Source organism: Aquarana catesbeiana, linkage group LG01 (assembly GCF_042186555.1).
Source record: "Aquarana catesbeiana isolate 2022-GZ linkage group LG01, ASM4218655v1, whole genome shotgun sequence".
Classification (NCBI taxonomy): Eukaryota; Metazoa; Chordata; class Amphibia; order Anura; family Ranidae; genus Aquarana; species Aquarana catesbeiana.
The window spans coordinates 52535035-52555390 of NC_133324.1; positions in this window are offsets into that span (position 1 = coordinate 52535035).

Sequence of the window (20356 nt, forward strand, 5' to 3'; positions counted from 1 at the left end):
TGGCCCGAACAAACTATGTAAAGTCTAGAAAAAGATGGAGTTCAGTTTAAAACCTTTACCTATTATTTTCTACTGCAGCAGAATTTGGGCAGTCTGCCAGCCCTCTTTTGAAAAAACACAACCGGTTCTTATAAGCCGTTGTCACGTACCTGGTGGAAATCAGGCTAGAGAGGGCGCTTCTCTTGCACCTCTTGTCTAACGCCTCTGGTAGTGGTGACAGGAGGTGTGAGGGCACAAGGTGGCACGAGGGCTAAGGTAGCAGGCAGCAACAGCTGTTGGTTGCAGGATACAGGTGACCATGGATCCTCAGACAGCAACCAGAGACCAGAACACAGTGGCACTTGAGCAGCAGACAGGAGCAAAGCCAGGACAGAAGCAAAAGGGTCATCAACAGCCAGACAGAAAGTTACAGGAACATTAGGCAGAGTAAGTATACAGGCGAGGGGCAGCTCACAGCTGGGCAGTGAGGTATAGGAACGTAAAGTAGAGTCAGGGTACAGGCTGGGGTCAGTTCACAGCAGGGCAGCAAGATACAGGAATATAAAGTAAAAACAAAGTCCGCATACAAGCCAGGGTTAGTTCCTACCTGGATAGCCAGGTACAGGAACGTAAAGCAGAAATGGAGTCTGGGAAACAAGCCAAGGTCAGTTCACAGCTGGGCAGCCAGGTATAGGAACGTAAAGCAGAAGCAAAGTCACGGTACAAGCTGGGATCAGCTCACAGCCGTGCAGTGGGGTACGGGAACATAAAGCAAATGCAAAGTCCGGATACAAGCCAGGGTCAGTTTACAGCCTGGCAGCAAGGTACAGGAACATAGAACAGAAGCAGAGTCTGGATACAAGTCAGGGTCAGTTCACAGCTAGGCAGCAGGGTACAGGAATGTAAGGCAGAAGCAGAGTCAGGGTATGAGACTGGTTAGAAGCAATCCGGGTCCTGCATGGGAAGCCAATCATAGTAGGTCAGGGCACAGGTAAAGCAGGAACTAGCTGAAAGCCACACAGCAATCTGTTAATGTCACAATCCAGCTTAAAGAGGCCAATGCCAGTGCCAAGCGTGCACATGTGCATACAAACTGTCTTCTTGTTCTGATATCTACTGGGCTTTCCTTACAGTTGTGGATGACTGAGACTTAAATACATCTCAGTACAAGTAACTACAGAGGTCAGCGTTGACTTGTTTTAAAGCTCTTTTACTGCTTGTTAAAATTATGTAACCGTTTTAATGTTCACAGCCTGAGTACAGGTAAAATTGAAGGATATCCAAAGCCCGTACTTATTCATCTTGGATAAAATGTGAATGTGTGTGTGGTTTTTCTTAATTGGTGTCCTGTTTGTGAAATAACTTTTAACTTTCTGTCCTGCTAACACAGCATGAAATGAAAGGAAAGCTCCCTAAAGATAGAACGTTGTCATCAGAACAGGTGTTCCCTCGAAAATGTAGGATTTACTCTAAATATGTGATGGCCCTGGGAAATGCCTAAATGGCAAAGTGGTGCCTACTATGAAAATACAAATAACAGTGGGTGTCGCCACAAATCCATATTCCCAAATAGACCAAAGAAATGCGACATGATACCAACTTTTAGCTACCGTGTGTTGTCTATTTGGCTACCGTGTGTGGTCTATACTGTTCTGGTGGCAACTCTAAGCTTCTTCCTTCTTTTAGTCCGAGTGACAATGGCTGCTAGGACAAGTAGAGAGTAATTCTATGTCACCCAGTGGGGACATAGACAGCAATAAAAACCTTAATTAACCACTTTCTGTCTGCACTATAGCCAAAAGACAGATACAGTGCTGGCTTTGTTGGGAGGGTTTCCATGGACGTCCTCCCGTGATCGCGTTTTGTGATCGCCAAGTCCTTCGGACTTAGCTGATCACAGATCGAGGTAAAGGACCAATCACAGTGACTCTTTACCACATGATCAGCTGTCAGCCAATGACAGCTGATCCCAGGACGTGAACACAAGCTGGTTATCGGCTTTTCTTTCCTCACACTGACAGCCTATCGAGTGCCGCCTATCGTGCTCATCAGTGCTGCCTGTCAGCGCCCATTAGTGCCGCCTCATCAGTGCCCATTAGTGCCAACTATCAGTGCCCATCAGTGCTGCCTCATCAGTGCCACCTAATCAGTGCCCATCAGTGCAGCCTCATCAGCGCACATCAGTGAAGGAGAAAAATTACTTTTACAATATATATTTTACTTTATACAAAATTTTATAACAAACTATGAAAAATGTTTTTTTTTTCAAAATTTCTATCTTTTTTGAAAGATTAGAGGAACTGAATCTATTCCCTCTTGAGAAGAGAAGATTAAAGGGGGATATGATCAACATGTATAAATATATAAATGGTCCATATAGTGAACTTGGTGTTGAGTTATTCACTTTAAGGCAGGGGTTGTCAACCACCGGGCTGTGCCCCACTACCGGGTTGTGGCCTTTCTCCACATGGGCCCCGGGTGCGGGCGAGCGGCATGAAAGAGCCGGGCGGCCGGCATAAGAGAGCCGGGCGGGTGGCATGAGACAGCCGAGTGGCCGGCATATGAGAGCCAGGGTGGATGGAAGGCCAGCATATCACAGCCGGTGTTCTGTCAGCCTCAATGTCGGAGGCACAGCGGGGAGCTGAGAGATGACATCATATCTCACTACCCACCCCGCATCACTGCTCTCCTGCCTTCATTCAGAACCCACCACTGCACAGAGGCCTGCCTCTGTGCTAAATGGACCAGTGCTGCCACCAATGCAGTGGTGACAGACAAGGTGGCAAGAGACATTCCGCATCTGGTGACAGGCAACGTGACAGGTGACATAGCAGGTGACGTGGCAAGTAACATTCCGCATCCGGGGACAGGCAACGTGGCAAGTGACATGGCAAGTGACATTCCACATCTGGTGGCAGGCAGCATGGCAAGTGACATTCCACATCTGGTGACAGGCAACGTGGCAAGTGACATTCCGCATCTGGTGATAGGCAATGTAGCAAGTGATGTGGCAAGTGACAATCCACATCTGGTGACAGGCAACGTGGCAGGTGATGTGGCAAGTGACATTCCGCATCTGGTAACAGTCAACATGGCAGGTGCTCACCGCCGGCCAGTCTTGATCGTGGAGAGAAAAAACTTCAGGTAAATGAATAATCAAACAGGTCCTTAGGAGGAGGACAAAAAAGCAACATGGCCGGTGGCTTGGAGCAAAGATATATGGGAGTGGGGTCCTATAGGGGAGGAGTGGAGGCAGGGTTAACCCACACGTCTGCTGCCATGGAGTCTGTCAGGAAAGTTATTTTTTTTTATTTAGTAAAGGATTTTATTAGGAAGACTGCACAGTACAAAATACAATAAAACAATAGCATATTATGAATGGTTGATATGGTTGACATAATAATAATGAATGAAATAAGCACAGTGTTTCTCAACCTTTTTTTTAATCAAATCGCCCTTTAAAATTATTCACAATCTCGTGGCACCCCATTCTAAAATGTAAGAGAAACTAATCGTTTTACATAATGCAGCAGCATCGACACATGTAGGACACCCAACATGAAATGATTTTTTTTATACACCTTTGTACACTGGTACTGACTAGCATTCCAATGTTTCTCCCTCCCCTTTCTTCATTCAGCTAATGTGACCCCAGTCCAGACACAGAAGGGCAAACAAGACCATCCTCAGGTGCTCAATGTCTTCCTTATCAATTTATGACACCATCATTTATTAGAATCCTAGCAGTTGACTCGCAGTGTCCAAGGTTGCAATGCTGCACAAGTTAAAACCTGTGGCTTTGTGTAACAAAAAAATGCAGACGAGATCTACCTGCCAGCATGCTGACAATTTTAAGCAATTTGAGGCAATTTTTGCATTTTGTCAAGGCACCCCTGAAGAGCCCAGAGGGCACCCCAGGGTGTCACAGCACTCTGGTTAAAAAAGGCTAACTTAGCATAATGTGTGTTAAATTACCAAGTGATAAAAGTCATTGTAAGATCCACCCAATGTGTTTCGTCTGTGTGATCTTTTCAGAGGATAGAAGGAAACATGTTCGGTAGAGCCACTTTTGGTGACGTCAATTCCACTGCAATGCAACGCGCGGCCGTGTTTGAATAGTAGGTAAGTGTGCCAATAGTAAACAGAGTCTGATCTTCAATCATTTACATGTAAGTGTGCAATTTGGTGGTTGTAATTGGAAATAAAAGTTATATTACACTATTGGTGATCTTTCTTCTAGTATCTTTCTGGGTGTTGGAGTGGCAGCTGGTGCTTAATATCTTGGGGGTGTGGCAAACAAACCTGCCCCCTGCACGGGAGACAGATGGTGGTGATCAGTGCCCCCCCACGAGAGATGGATGCTGGCGATCAGTGCCTCCCCCCTGCGGGAGACTGATGGAGGCGATCAGTGCCCCCCGCGAGAGATGGACTGCAGCGATCAGTGGCCTTACCTGAGGAGGCCGATGCTGCTGCTTGCTCCAGGGAAGAGCCGGGGCCATTGCTTCTCCTCCCGGCTGAATAGGAAGTGGGTTCTCCTGAGACCGGATTGGCCAAGAGTCGACTCCCCGCCAATCGGTATAGTATTTTGGAAGAGAGTGACGAATAAGGTCATTTACGCTTTCCATACGCTGATTGGAATCAACTCTGTTGATAATGCTACTTTGTTCAAACCATATTTCCAAGCTTTGGTCCATTGTGCATCCTTCAAAATGGTGTAGGTAAAGGTATGGTATCCCTTTAAAACCACTGGATTTTGGAGAAACAATAAATAGTGAACTAAGGAGGGGAAGGGGAAGCATGACATCATTCAACTGGCAGATGAGATCCCTCACCCAGCCCTATAAGACTTGAACTACTGAAAAGCTTCAAAAAATGTTTCAATGTACCAAATTCCTGACAGCCTCTAGAGCAGGGATATGCAATTAGCAGACCTCCAGCTGTTGCAAAACTACAAGTCCCATCATGCCTCTGCCTCTGGGTGCCATGCTTGTGGCTGTCAGAGTCTTGCTATGCCTCATGGGACTTGTAGTTTTGCAACAGCTGGAGGTCCGCTAGTTGCATATCCCTGCTCTAGAGCAATGTCCATCATCAACCCCTAAATATAGAATATTAGGTCTAAGAAGAGTTAAAAGCAACAGTTTAATGGCAGTTTCACGAATAGTGAGTGAGCAAGAACTCTATGGTTTGCCTTACTATTGGGTGTCGAGGGAAGCCTAGCTATGTCGAAGCTGCAGGAGCTCTTGAGCTTGTTTACTTTCATCTGACTACACTTGAAAGTCTAAAAGTTCCCAGCACCCCTTTGAGCATTTTCTGTAAACCAAGTCACCTGAGTGGCCACCCAAGGGTGAGCTCTGCAGTGCCATTTATAAATGGCACTGCAGAAATCAGCATCCACCACTTTGCTGTTCATAAATGAACAGTGGTAGATACTTGGTTAGGATCACCACCATTGATATAGACATGACCCGTGGAAAAATTGACAATTTCATGCGTGAAGTGAAAAAAATCATGCAAACAAAAAAATAAAAATGGCATCAGAAAATGCTTTCACAATAATAACTTAAAATGTGTAAAATACTTTCAAAGCCATGGCAACTGGGTAGAGCTCTGACATATTTCTGTAACTGTGCGCTTAATATCCAATATTCCATCTGCATTACACCTCCATCTAACCATTTATTCTCAACATCTTGTCCTAACAGTAGCCGGGGGGATTAAATGAACGGGGTTTGCAGCTATAACATAAAAGCGTTTATAACTTTGCTACTTTATGTGTATCTAATCAAAATGAGGTATCCTTCTTTAAGGAACCTTGCTTAGCCAAGTTAATATATAGTGTATTCTTTAAGAGCGCAAATTGTAATATTTTCTACATGGCGAGTCCTCCTTGAAGGTCAGATGTGCACTTTAAATTTGTTCCTTCTGGTGAACCACTAATGAGTGGCGATGTTGATAAAGACGGGATGTCTTCATGCGCGGCAAGGTCAAAAATATATCTTTGCTTTATGAGATTTGTAAAACTCTGCTAGGGCAAGCTCGCTACAGCTCCTTATTTATGGGAACCTTTTAACCCAAGAAATATCTCATTTGTATATATCTCTGCAGATCCTGTATATTTAAGAGCCCTATAAAGTAAGCCGGCTCAGTTGAACCTCGGAGATAACGGAAAACAGCTCCAGAATACACGCTGTAAATATTAGTTGAGCACAATGAGGCGTTCGCAAGAAGGAGAGGAAATTGCAACGTTTAAGAGAAACGACTTTTGCTTTAAATTTACTGTAATATAATAAGCAGCGTCGACCTGCCTCGCAATCTCATAAGTCCGATGCTTGCAGATAGACGTTAGGAAAGAATCTTCCCGGCACATCTCTAAATTATAAATGAACAGTACATTGTTTAACCGAGGCTGGGGATTGTACGCCATGCAACATACCACTAGATACTTATTTTTGGTTCTAGCCCTTCAGAAACGGCTCTCCGTTGGTCCGTGGAGAGACGCAATATGTTGCATCGAAGCCAGGCTTATCCGTCTGTGAAAATGCATTACGAAAATATTGACAAAGTACTGCTATCAACCCAGCTCAGCGAATTTTAACTGAAAAGTAAAATAGTTTTTATAGTCTTGGTTTAGTTGAAGACTTTTGAGGCTGTACCTTACGTTGCCTCTTTATTCTTGCAAACCCCTTTTTAAAAGTCTTGAAGCGGTCTCTTGAGTCGGAAACGGGTCTAAGTAAAGCCGTCCATTTACTGGTCTTCATCGGTTTTCATTCCAACTTCTTTCCTTAGGCACAAAAGTACAGAACACCCAAAGCGACTGTAACTTTTTTTCCTGATTCATAAGATGTTTTACAGTACATGTTCAGTCAAAAAATGTTTCTTTATCTCTGGAAAAAGAGAATCATATTTGATGTTACAATGTGCGTGTACATTTTTTTTTTTCTGGAAAGTTTTATTCTTGTTTTGTTTCCCTGTTGGGGGGATTTACCTTAATTCCTTTGCTGGTAACCACACAGGAATGGATGGGAGATGTGCTAAGCCTCTCAGACTTCAAAGAGAGTGCTTTTATTTTTGTCTGTGCCCACACTGGAGTAGTTCTAGGCCCAAAATCAGCCAGTGTACACACAGACAGAGGCTTCAACAGAAAGCAAAAGATTTGTGGACACCTGACCATATGAGTTTGTAGCATGAGCTGTTAAGGATGCCCCTCCTAGTGGCTGAGATAAGCCTATGCCAACATGTTGCCACCCCTTCCAAGAGGCTATTAAGCCAGTTTGTGCTGCAGGGCTATCTTCTGTCTCAAGCATTAAAGGGAGGTCAGAAACCAAGTCACCTATCTCAGGATTCACTTCTACACAGCAACAGCTTCAGTACGGTCAAGGAAACATTTACTCTTTTGAGACCTCTCTTCACTGTGGTAGCTCCCGACATCTTTCTATAGAGTTCCACTACAACATCAAGGTCCTTGAGACAGCAGGGCACAAGGTTTATGGTACATTTCAGGAGATGAGGAACCCATGCACCCCACTCCACATAAGTGGTGACCCATTGGCAGGCCAACTTCCCCATTCTAAACCAGAGACCACTGGAGTGATTCCAGGTATAAAATTATACAGTGTAACTCACGGAAAGAGAGGCTTTACTGGGAAGCAAAAGGTTTGGGGACACCTAATCATTGCATTATATGAGTTTGTAGCACGAGTGGTTAAGGAAACTCACCCTAGTAGCTGGGACACAGCTATGGTAACATTTTACTGCCCCTGTCAAGCCAGTTCCTGCTGGAGGGCTATCTTCCGTATCAAGAGGTTAGGGGAGGTCAGAAGCCATGCCACTTAAGGGTTCACTTCTACACATCTTAAGTGTTATCAGGGAAACATTTACTTCGAGAGATCTCTCTTCACTCCAGTAGCTCCAGGTATCTACCTCCAGGTTCTCACCGCAACACCAAGGTCCTTGAGACAACATGGCACAAAGTCTATTATACATTTCCTGTGCCACATCAGTGGTGACCCATTAGCAGGTGGCTTATGGCACAAACCTCTTTTCAGAATTGCTAGTACTCGGGTGCTTACAGTTTCACTAGTCTCTTAAAAAGGTAGAAAGTTTGTCTTGTCCATCCCTAGAAGGCTCTCCCAAACTAATGGCATAGTTTTTAACAGCATGCCATGGGTACTCATAGTGCTTTTAAGTCTCTCTCCTGGTGTACTTTGGAGTTCTTCAGCTTCACCCCAAATGAGAAGCCTTTATGTAAGATATGACTGAGCCTTACATCATGGCTCCTGGTCTCTTTCTCTCCCTCAAAAATTGAGTCTATTTAGTTGGGAGACAGACCCGCCCTCTGAAAGGGTTGGCCACATGGACAGAGCTTTTAGCTTCACATGATGGTGGCTGTTCTCAGTGCTCTCCCATGCAGGATTTCCTCATGTGACATAGTACATATTATTATTATAACATACCTGAGCCAAAATGGATGCTGGGATCTTGCAAGAGCTTGGTGTCCAGTTGCAACACATCTCCAAGGTGGTGCCCAGAGCCCACAGTAGAGGACACATTAGTCCTATGCTGGGCTGCCCTTAAAAAAGTTCCTACACAGATAAATTGTGCACAAGGGATGATATCAAATGGCACCCAGGAACAATGCAGCAGAGTTCTCTCAAGAAATTACAATGAGGTTCTGACACCTTGCTACAAGTTTTTTTGGACATATAATTGAAAACCCATGGCCATTATTATAGAGTTTATCCTACCGCCTCTTCCTTAGACTCTATAATTGGCATGTGTCTGTGGGAATTTGTGCCCACTCAGCCAAGAGAATATTTGAGAGGTCAAATACTGATGTTGGAGGAAAAGATCTGGATTTCCATCAGCTATCCAATTCATTCCAAAGGTCAACAAGGTTTAGGAAAATTGGCATATTCTTTTTGATTGGAGCTGACTTTTTCTCAAAGATGGTGTTAGACTCTAAAAGCAAATTTTATATAGGTCTCCTGCTGATGGTCTCTGAATTCAAAGCGATAAAGTTATGTTTGCCCGCAACTGTTATGCAGTGACTTTTATTTTCTTGCATGGTACTAATCTTTCTCATATTGCTCTCCCTCCACTTGCCAACTGAGGCGTTCTAATCACTGTCAGTTTCTAGATGAGTAATCGCATGATAACTATGTGACCCGCTATTATCTCACAATATGAGGTATACGTAGAGGCTGCCCAGAATTACGCTTTCATTATTCTGAACTGCTGTAAAACTAATGTATCATAACACATTACATTCATCATTAAAATGTCTCTATACAGGGAAATATCAAGAAACACAGCCAAATGTGTCTTACTGTAAAGATTTCTACTGAATTATAAGACATTAGAAATACTGTACATAAAGAGAAACTTCAAGCTTTAAGCACAGCCCCCACTCCCCACCCCCTCGATTACCCCCTCTACCCCAAGAGGTCCCTGCCAGCAGTATTTTATGCTTTTATGCACCATACTATCCTTTGCCAGATGTCTTCCAGTTGGTCACGTAATTTTCTTACTCTTTGGTTTTCTCCTGGTGGTGCATGATTCTCAATAATTCAGAGAGCGGCCCGACCAATACACCATGGATAGTGTGGTCAGGGCAGGGCAGGGGTGAACTGATCATTCGGGCACTCGGGCACTGCCCGAGGGCCCCATGCCACTAGGGCTCCATCAGGGTTGCCAGCCTCAATAAAACCAGGGACAGTATGTAAAAATCTGTGTTTTTTTTTAAATCCCAAGATTATAGCTGCCCTGCCTCTCCAGTACCTTTTCAGTGTGTGTATGTGTATTCTGTGTGTGTATATTGTGTGTCTGCGTGTGTATACTGTATGTGTGTGTGTGTGTGTGTACTGTGTGGCCCCATAATCTATTGCCTGGGGGCCCAATAATCTTCTCCTATTGCCCGGGGGTCCCATAATCTCCTATTGCCCAGGGGCCCCATAATCTTCTCCTATTGCCCAGGGGCCCCATAATCTCCTATTGCCCAGGGGCCCCATGAGTTGTCAGTCTGCCCCTGGGTCAGGGGATTGTCAAACAAAGGGAAAACCTTGGGGGGGGGGGGGTTGTAGATGTGGCATACCAATGCAAATTTATATATATATATATGTATAAAAATATAGTTTACCTAGGATCAGCTCTTTTAATAAGGCTTGAAGGGAAACATTAACAATGCACAATGTCTAACATGCTTGGGAGTTGCCTTAAACCTGCCTGTGAATTGGTACTCCTGTATGCAAAAATAAGTGCCGCTTATTTACATTATCCACTGCTTCATTCTGTTTGTAAATAAAGAGGTCTGGGATTTCCGTTATCCATAGCAGACCCTTATCCTAGATTAAGCTAGTAAAGTTTGATGTCAAAATGTAGTCATCATCTAGAAAATATAACACAAAACCCTCTAAACACCATAAAGGGACTATTATAGGTTACCTTGGAATACACAATACCACTTGGCATAAAATATATATTATTTTATTGTACAAAAATATAAAAACAAACATGGCTGGAGTATAATAGAGTAATTATATTCTAGCCGCGTTTGTTTTTATATTTCTGTACAATAAAAAAAATACCTTTTATAACAATTGGTATTGTGTATTCCAAGGTACAGTAGCCAATAATAGTCCCTTTATGGTGTTTAGAGGGTATGAATTGTCTCATCCTAGATGAGGGTCTAGAATGAATAATAAATGGGACCAATGACGCTTTGAAAAAAAATAACATTTGGTTCCCCCAAAAATCCTAGATGAGGTCTGGTATGAATTTTGAGGGGGACCCCAAACAAAAAACAAAACAAAAATGCAGTGGGGGCCCTAAATGTGGGGACACCACTGGCAAAGTGACTTGTTCCCTTGTTGATGAAAATGTGGGCCTCTTCCCCACAACCTCGATCCAGTAGAGGTGGAGGTCTGTGGGAGACACTTATCAGAATATGAAAGCCCCATTTAAAACGGGGGAGGGGGGGAGATACTGCTCCCACACGTAGTACCCCTAGTTACTTATTCACAAAAAAAAATTAAAAGTAAATTAAATTAAAGTAAAAAAGTAAATTAAATTAAATTAAGTAAAAAGTAAATTAACACACTCACAATGCAAAAATTATTTTATTCGACGAAAAACACAAACACCAGTGACATTTGAACATCTGGTCAAAGGAATTACCCAGGAGCTTTCACCCCCTTTTTTACATTCAGCTGTAGGGCCAGTGGCTATAAGCTGTAATTTGCAGTGTGTTGTCTCCTGGAGCAAACATATTGGAAAATCAGACCTTTACCAAGCTTGTAGCCTAAATAGCCAGGAAAGGGGGGCAGCAAGTGTGTGCACCCCCTCCTGGAACATTATAAGACACTCGCCCTTAACAGGTGGTGGGTACTTTTTCGGGGGGGGGGGGGGGGCATGCTGATGAGGATAAAGGATTCTTTCTCACATGCCTGGCCATCTGTATGTGGAGGTCTGTGGGGGGAGATCTGTTAATATCAGATATATGGTATATTTTAGACAGTTTGCTTCCAACCTTGTGGTAAGAGTTTGGGGAGGTTTTTTTCTCTTTCATCATCACTGTACCCCTGTGCACAAAGCCAGCCCCATAAATACATGGTTTGACTAGTCTAGTGTACAGGAACTCAAATGATCTGCACAGAGCCCTGACCTCAACTCTATTGAATGCCAACAAGAGGTCCACACTGCTCACAGGTGCTCCAACAGTATGATCTCCTCACTGCATGGTGCTCACCCAGTCGCAGCTGAAGCAATAATAAAAGGAAAGTCTTGATGGCTGCACACCAAACTGAGATCCAAATGCCTTTATTCACATAAAACCATGAAGAACATGAGGAGCACTACATATACAAGCAAGAGAGGCACGGCTTGCATGTTTCGCACACGAATTGTGCTTGATCAAAGCCCTTACAGGTAAGCCGTGCCTCCCTTGCTTGTACATGTAGTGCTCCTCATGTTCTTCATGGTTTTATGTGAATAAAGGTATTTGGATCTCAGTTTGTTGTGCAGCCATCCGGACTTTCTATTGAATGCCCCTGGGGTGAAGTGGAACACTAGTATCCAATAAGCCAGGTCTTCTCACCCAAGCTTAGTACCTGACCTCACAAAAAATGTTTTTTGCCAAATGGGCACAAATTCCCACAGGCACACTCAAAAAGTTTTGTGGAAAGCCTTCCCAAAAGAGTAGAGGCATTTATAACCCCAAAAAAAAGAGGATGGGGGGAGGGGAACTACTCCATATTAATGCCCAAGCTTATATAGGTGCTAGAGTTGGGCATTCACAAACTTATGGCAATATCATGCACTTATAGAACCTCCAAAAGACATCCATTAATCTTCCTATCCATCCGTAAGTGTCCAGCCCTAATTTCAGGTCTATGGAAACATTAGAAGATTGGCCGTGGTGAGTTCCAAACCCTTTTATGCTATTTGTACAATGTTACTAATTAGGAATTCCAGTGTGTGCATGAGATAAATGGATATTTTACTACAGCCATCTGAGCCAACTTTAAATGTTAATCACTTTATTTATCTCTTCCACCTAATTTCAAAGCATTGCGGAAAGTGCAAACCTATTGGAACAGTCAGTATTTTTCTAAGACCTCATTATGTTACTGCCACTCTGACACTGCTTGGGGTTTTCTCGGTAGCGTATTGCAGGCGCGTTATGTGGACAAACACATCGTAATCTGCACTTCATCAATTTGCCCTTTAACGTCCTACAATCCATTTTAATGTTTTGCTTTCATCCTTGCTAATTATGATTTTTTTTTTTTAAATGTTGCACAAATTATTATTATTAGGACAGGAGACGGCTTAGTTCACGGTCAAATGTTTTTATCTCTCTCTATCTCCTTTTTTTTTTTAAATCCATCTCTTTGTCTTGGGCACATGCAAATTACCTCCCTGTGTAAATCACAGGAAAGTACATTAAAAGTACCTTGGTCATTGATGGCTGTGATCAGTGCTAATGAATTGCGAGTATGAATTGTGACTTATCTCCTTGATGTGGTCAAGTGTTCAATTACAAATTGCTCCGAAAGGACATTGGGATAATAAATCACTTAACGAAAAAATGAGTCAGACTACATAATCCTAGCATGGAGACATTACTAATATTCACAGTTTATGTGTGAACACTGTGAAGGAATCCGAATATTTTCAGAGAAATGCATTTTAATTGTAAAGTGATGCTGGCTAAACCTGAAATGTTTCACTTTTAAGAGAGCGTGTTATTCCTAAAAATGTGAAACTTAGGTCACTTTCACATTGTCAGTGGCCGGGCATCGGCGTTAAAGCGGCGCTATTTTTAGCGACGCTTTACTGTCACTTTAGCGGCATTATTCGGCCACTAGAGGGGCGGTTTTAACCCCCGATAGCGGCCGAAAAAGGGTTAAAACCGGCGGCTCTGCCCATTGATTTCATGAATACACCGCTCCTACAGCGCTGCAAAGAAGCTGCTTGCAGGACTTTTTGTGATGCCCTGCCCCAGTGTGAAAGCACTCGGGCTTTCACACTGGGATTGCAGCTGAGGCTTTTTTCAGGTGCTTTACAGGCGCTATTTTTATTGCTAAAATGCTGAAAAACACCTCCAATGTGAAAGGGGTCTTAACCACTTAAGGACCGAGTCTCTTTTTAAGATTTGTTGTTTACAAGTTAAAAACAGTTTTTTTTTGCTAGAAAATTACTTAGAACCCCCAAACATTATAAATTTTTTTTTCTAACACCCTAGAGAATAAAATGGCGGTCATTGCAATACTTTCTGTCACACCGTATTTGCGCAGCGGTCTTACAAGCGCACAAAAATTACAAATTAAAAAATAAGACAACAGTAAAGTTAGCCCAATTTTGTTTTATATTGTGAAAGATAAGGTTACGCTGAGTAAATTGATACTCAACATGTCACGCTTCAAAATTGTACCCGCTCGCGGAATGGCGACAAACTTTTACCCTTAAAAATCTTCATAGGAGACATTTAAAAAATTCTACAGGTTGCATGTTTTGAGTTACAGAGGAGGTCTAGGGCATACATATATATGGGTAATATATATATATATACCCATACATATATATGGGTAATTACTCTCACTCTGTATAGGCCAGATGTACATGGCTGCGGGGTGTATACAGGGTCAAAAATGTGAATGATATCTTTAGGGAACCCAAAATGGGGAGATTAGGAAGTCTGATTCCTGACAGGCCCGGTTTCAGTTTCAGTCAGTGTAACATTTGTGTGTGTTTCCTCTTGCCCTATTATCCCCCCTTCTTTCTCCTTTCCCAAATTGGATCATGACTACTGTATCTCTTTCACAGCTGGGTCTATTACTATCACCATCATTGGGGTGCGCAAGGGGTGTGCCAGGTGTGCCTGGGCACACCCTAATCCTGGGGTTGGCAACCTGTCAATGGTGGGCAGGTGACAGGTAAACCGCAATCCTTTCTTGCCGATCCTCAGAACCTGGACAGGAGAGGCGGGGGGGGTGGAATTTTGTGGAGCCGATCTGTATTTTCCTCCTGCAGCAGCTGGAAGTAGGCTTCTCCTCCTCTCCCTTTTTTCAACATTCAGCTGCCACAGGAGGAAAATATAGGGGATCGGTACTAATATACGCCACCCCTCCTTTCCCCGTTCCTCTTCCTTCTGTTGCCCAGGTCCCCCATGTGCTCCCTGGCTCCCCCTTCCTCCCATTGTTTCAGAATGGAGAGTGGGGAAAAGGCCAGTAAATATGTCAAACGCAAATGTGTTGGAGCTTTGGGGTGCACACCCTAATGCAATAGGCTGCGCACACCTGTGTAGTGGTGGTGTAGTGGTTAGCACTCTCACCTAGCACTAAAAAGGGTCGCTGGTTCGAATCGCAACCACGACACTACCTGCCTGGAGTTTGCATGTTCTCCCTGTGCCTGCGTGGGTTGTTTAGCGCAGTCCGGGTGTCCCCATGCACAATTCGATACGTTTTCTGGGAATTTGGCTGGAGTGTGTTCCAACGGCCTGACACACTGACGGTAGGGTCTGCACAGACCTTTGGTTCCCCTAGTCTCTCCATGTTGGGTTCCCTAAAGATATCATTCACATTTTTGGCCCTGATTACACCCCATTGCCATGTACATCTGGCCTATACAGAGTGAGAGTAAGTACCCATATATGTTAGACATGTGCACACTGAAATATTTTGTTTCGGAATTTCGTTTTCGTCCGAAAAATACATTCATTTAGTTACTCCCGAAATTCGTTATTATTTATTTTGTTTGGTTAAAAAATGCATTAGTCCGAAAATCCGAAATAATTAAGGTCGCATCTGTCATTGAAGGCTTATGTGTCTGTCGAATGTTCTACTGCCGCGTACACACGGTCGGACTTTTCAACCAGACTGGTCCGACAGACTTTCCAGTGTACTTTCGACGGACTTTTGACGGACTTCCGACGGACTTTCTAACGAACGGACTTGCCTACACACGATCACACCAAAGTCCGACGGATTCGTACGTGATGACTAAAATAAGGAAGTTGATAGCCAGTAGCCAATAGCTGCCCTACCGTCGGTTTTTGTCCGTCGGTCTAGCATACAGACGAGCGGATTTCTGGGTCCGGCGGAGTTACGACGTAAAGATTTGAAGCATGTTCCAAATCTAAAGTCCGTCAGATTTGCGGCTGGAAAAGTCAGCTGAAGGTACGGTGAAGCCCACACACGATCGGATTGTCCTCCGGATTTGGTCTGTCGGCGTCCGTCGGACCAGTCCGGTCGAAAAGTCCGACCGTGTGTACGCGGCATTAGAAGATTCGATGGAGCAGCTAAACTGTACGACGCCCGCAATCGTACATTTCTGGTCGAATGTTCCGCCTACAAGCTATAGTAGAATTCTAATGTTGTATGACACTAGTAATAATTATATTTATTAATTATTATTACTAGTCAACCAACATTAGAATTCTTCTATAGCCTATGGGAGGAGCATTTGACCATAAATGTCCGCTTGCGGCGACTGCTTTGTCGAATCTTCATGTAGAATCTTTTCTCTCTATGTTGAATAATCTTGGACTAATAGAGTTAGGTTAGGCACATTCGACCTTTTTTTGCTATTGTCTTTATAATGTCGAAACTTTTCTCTCTATGTGGAATCTCTTCTCTCTATGTTGAATAATCTTGGACTAATATAGCTAAGGTTAGGAACATTCGACCACAGGTTCGATGGACATAGATCTCTATTGTCAGCGTCATGTCGGATCTCCTATCTATATCGAATTGTTGTCACAATGAAAACGAAAATAAAGCATTTGTTTATGTCGGATCTTTTGGTTTTCGGATTCTTGCACGTTCCCTATCGTTTGTTAAAACGATAACGAAAATACCCCAAAATTTGGTCGAAAATGCATTCGGACGAAAACGAATGCACATGTCTAATATGTATGCATGATGTTTGGTGCTTTCAGAGATTTAAAGTAATAAGAAATGTAATATTCATAATAATAATAATAATCAGAGGCAGAGATGACCAGATCTGCCTGGCTACACTCAGAAAACTGGGACCAGACTGTATTTCTTTTATGTTAGCTGTATTTACATTGAAGCAAAATTCATCAAGACACCAAAACACAGCAAACATAATAAAAATAACATGAACAAAAAACCCAGTGACAGAATACCTGACTAATAAACCTAACACAAACAGAAAACCTAACTAACATCTAACTACAGTATTTACAATATATACAACATGAGGAATAAAGAAGAGCAGGTAAAACTGGGGGGTGTGGGGAGCAGATGTGAAGGGGGAACCAAAACTGGGGTTAAGGAACAGAGGAGAGCAGGTACAAGGCAGCAAGATTCAGGGTACAAGGTACAGGCCTGGATCAAGATCAGGATAACTGGCAACAAGATCTGGTATCAGCAAAACACTGGAGCAAGAGGCACCACAAATGGAAGAACTAAATACTCTCCTAGCAGCCAGCATCAGGTGGAGACTGCTGGCTGCTGGGAGACACCTACTGGTAGACACTGGAACTACAACCCTCCACGCAGGGAACCACAGTGCCACCAGCAATTGATCCATATTCTGACAATAATTGAAGTGTATTTTTCCTGAAAATATAGATTTGATTAAAAGAAATTGCCATGTAACAAAAAATGAAATGTATCTGGGATCTTCAATTGGTGCTGTTGTATTGTGGATACTATGCTGCAATTCCTTTTTTCTTGTTTGTGTGTATGTACACGTGCATATATGAAGATAGATTGGAAATGTATGCAAATGTCATGTGATTGTTAACCACTTACCGACTGGCTCACGTCGATATACATCGGCAGAGTGGCACTCCTGCGCAAACTGATGTACCTGTACGTCAGTCCGTATAAGCAGGATAGCGCACGTGCCTGCCACGCGTGGCGGGAGTGTGCCCACGGGTCCCGTGTGACTGTGCCCACGGGTCCCGTGTGAGTGTGCCCGCAGGTCCTAAGGACTTGATGTCCCCCCCGGTGGCCCGCGATCATGGCAAGGAGAGGCAGAATGGGGAACTGCCTATGTAAACAAGGCATTTCCCCGTTCTGCCTAGTGGCACGACAGGGATCTACTGCTCCCAGTGATTGGGAGCAGTGATCTCTGTCATGTTTCAGTAAGCCCACCCCCCTACAGTTAGAATACGCTGAGGGGACACACTTAACCCCTTGATCGCCCCCTGGTGTTAACCCCTTCCCTGCCAGTGTCATTTTTACATTGATCCTGTTGGATGAGGCTAATGATGGACTTTACATTATCTGCTTGATTTTATCACTCGTTTGTGAGTACATTATTTTATTTTTAATACATTTCTGTGTTACAAAGGTAATATACAAGGCTGGTGCACCCTCTGTCCTTGTTTTGTTTTAGAGATTGAAATGTTGGTTCTGGAAAGCTCCACAAGCCAGACATTAGGACAGGAACAAGAGACCTAAGATGGAAATTGGTTGAAGTTAACGTTGGTTGAAGTTAAGGTCAGAGCAGACAGTGGTCAGTCAACTCTAGCTCCTTGTTTGGGATGAACCTGGGTCTTAACTGAACCCAGCCCATTTGTGGGATTGCAAACCTCCAAACAAAATTCTCAAATTTAGCCAGTTTGCCCACCCAAATTTCCAGATGCTAGAATGTAAACAAAGCAGCTGGGGATCTGGATGACGCCATTGACCAAATATGGTTATGGCCATATTTGGTCAATAACATCACCAAGAATCCTGGGCTCGTTTGTTTACATACAGTTACCAGAGATATGTCATTGAGTGGGATGTTGGGGCAGCATGGCAGCAGGGAAACATTGTCGGGCAATGGGTCATCATAACTGACAATAAATATATATTTATTATTATTTTTATTATTATACAGGATTTATATAGCGCCAACAGTTTACGCAGCGCTTTACAATATAAAAGGAAGACAATACAGTTATAATACAATAAGATACAAGAGGATTAAGAAGGCCCTGCTCAGAAGAGCTTACAATCTAATAGGGTGGGGCAGGTGGTACAAAAGGTTGTAACTGTGGGGAATGAGCTGATGGAAGTGGTAAAAGATTAGTTAGAGACGTTACAGGCTTTCCTGAAGAGATGAGTTTTCAGGGATCGCCTGAAGGCGATGTGGCCACCCAGGCTGCATGCTTAGATACGGGTCTGGTATGAATTTTAAAGAGAATCCCAATCCCAACGTGTACTTTCCATTTTATAATAAACATGTTTTGTTATGAAGATTAGGAGAAGGATTTCTGTAGTCTAAATCAGGAGCGTGCAGGATAGGGTCACAATTCTGGGTGCCCAGGATGTCCTTGGTGGGTGCTAGGATGGAGAGCATCAGGAGATCAGTGAACATCATTTGCTTATCTCTCCTGGGTAATATGAACTCCGAAGTGCTCAGCTCTGAGTAATAGCAGGTTCAGAGCTGTAAAACCCTTGCTCTTCTGCATGGGAAAAAGTTGATTGATTACAGTCTGTCCTCTGTCAGTTTTAACAGAGCACAGACATGACTTTAGTGGTCTACTAGACTCCTAATGTTTCCTTAAAGGGAACCTGCCACCTGCACTATGCAATCTTTCTTTTTTCTTTACATGTCTATGGGCTGGAGGCATGGGGCACATTCAGAGCACTAGCTTTGTCTCATATTGGTTGGGGACTTTGAAAGCCCTGCCCCTCCCTGTGAATACTCTGCTTCTCCATAAGTGGGAATCACTGTGTTGACACACCTTGGCCAGTCCCTTTTGTGTGGGTCCCCCTGGGTGTCCTTGCAGGCCATCTGCAGGGTGCGCTTTAACCGGACATTTATGATGCCATTGATTTTAGCTGTCTTCAATGTTTGAGATATTTGACGCAGTTTGAATCACCCTTCCTGATGAAGCTTTCTAGGGAAACATGTTGAGAATGGAGGCGACTCTCATTAAGACAATAGCATAATTCTAGATGTGAGTGACGATTACATTGATACATATATATATACATCTGGAAAGTCTTGACTTACTGTTATCCATTGGTTCTTGACACAACCTTCCTTTTGGTGTGTATATGTACTGTATATATATATATATATTTGTCATCTTGTATGGCTTTATGTATTTTATTTATTTTTTTGTATATCAATAAAAATTTAGTTTTTTTATGTATGCTCACGTCATGAAAATCTAATTTTTTTTGTTTTTCCTTTTTTGTTATGGACCTTACTGAATGTGGTGTGACTCTGAGTCCCTTGCATGATTTCTCCACATTTGAGTACAAAAACAAAAAATGTGCAATCTTGTGTTAGGTAGTGCGACACACGCTGGAGTTAAAGCAATAATTATAAAGCCATCATTTACTGTTAACTCAAAATGTATGACCTATAAGGGCTTTTAAAGTGTTACCTATGGACAGTTAGGACTACCATAGTTTTTAATCATTTTACAGACACACTTAGGTTGGGGCCTGACATATTTGGTATCGATTTACTTGACGCATCTTTGAAACTGTGTTAAAAATTGGGTATTATATTGTATTTGTGTGCACTAAAATTACTTGTCAGGAATCAGAGGCAGAGATGACCAGATCTGCGTGGTTACACTCAGAAAACTGGGACCAGACTGTATTTCTTTTTTTTTTTTTTTTTTTTTTTTAAATTTTAAAGCTTTATTAAAGAGCAGTGCAGTACATTGATGAACATAAGATACATAGGAATGTTGGAAGAATCCCTTGTAAGTATGGGATAGTAAATATGCAAGTATAACGCAAGCAAACATAGGTTCAAAATCGAATACAGTAGCCACTGATACAGTAGGAAACATTAATGTTGATATCCCCTGTTTGGGTTGACAATCCCAACACCCCTAACGGGAACATACTGTGTTAGGATTCCACCCACCACAGGGAGGGTATTGAGGCTAACC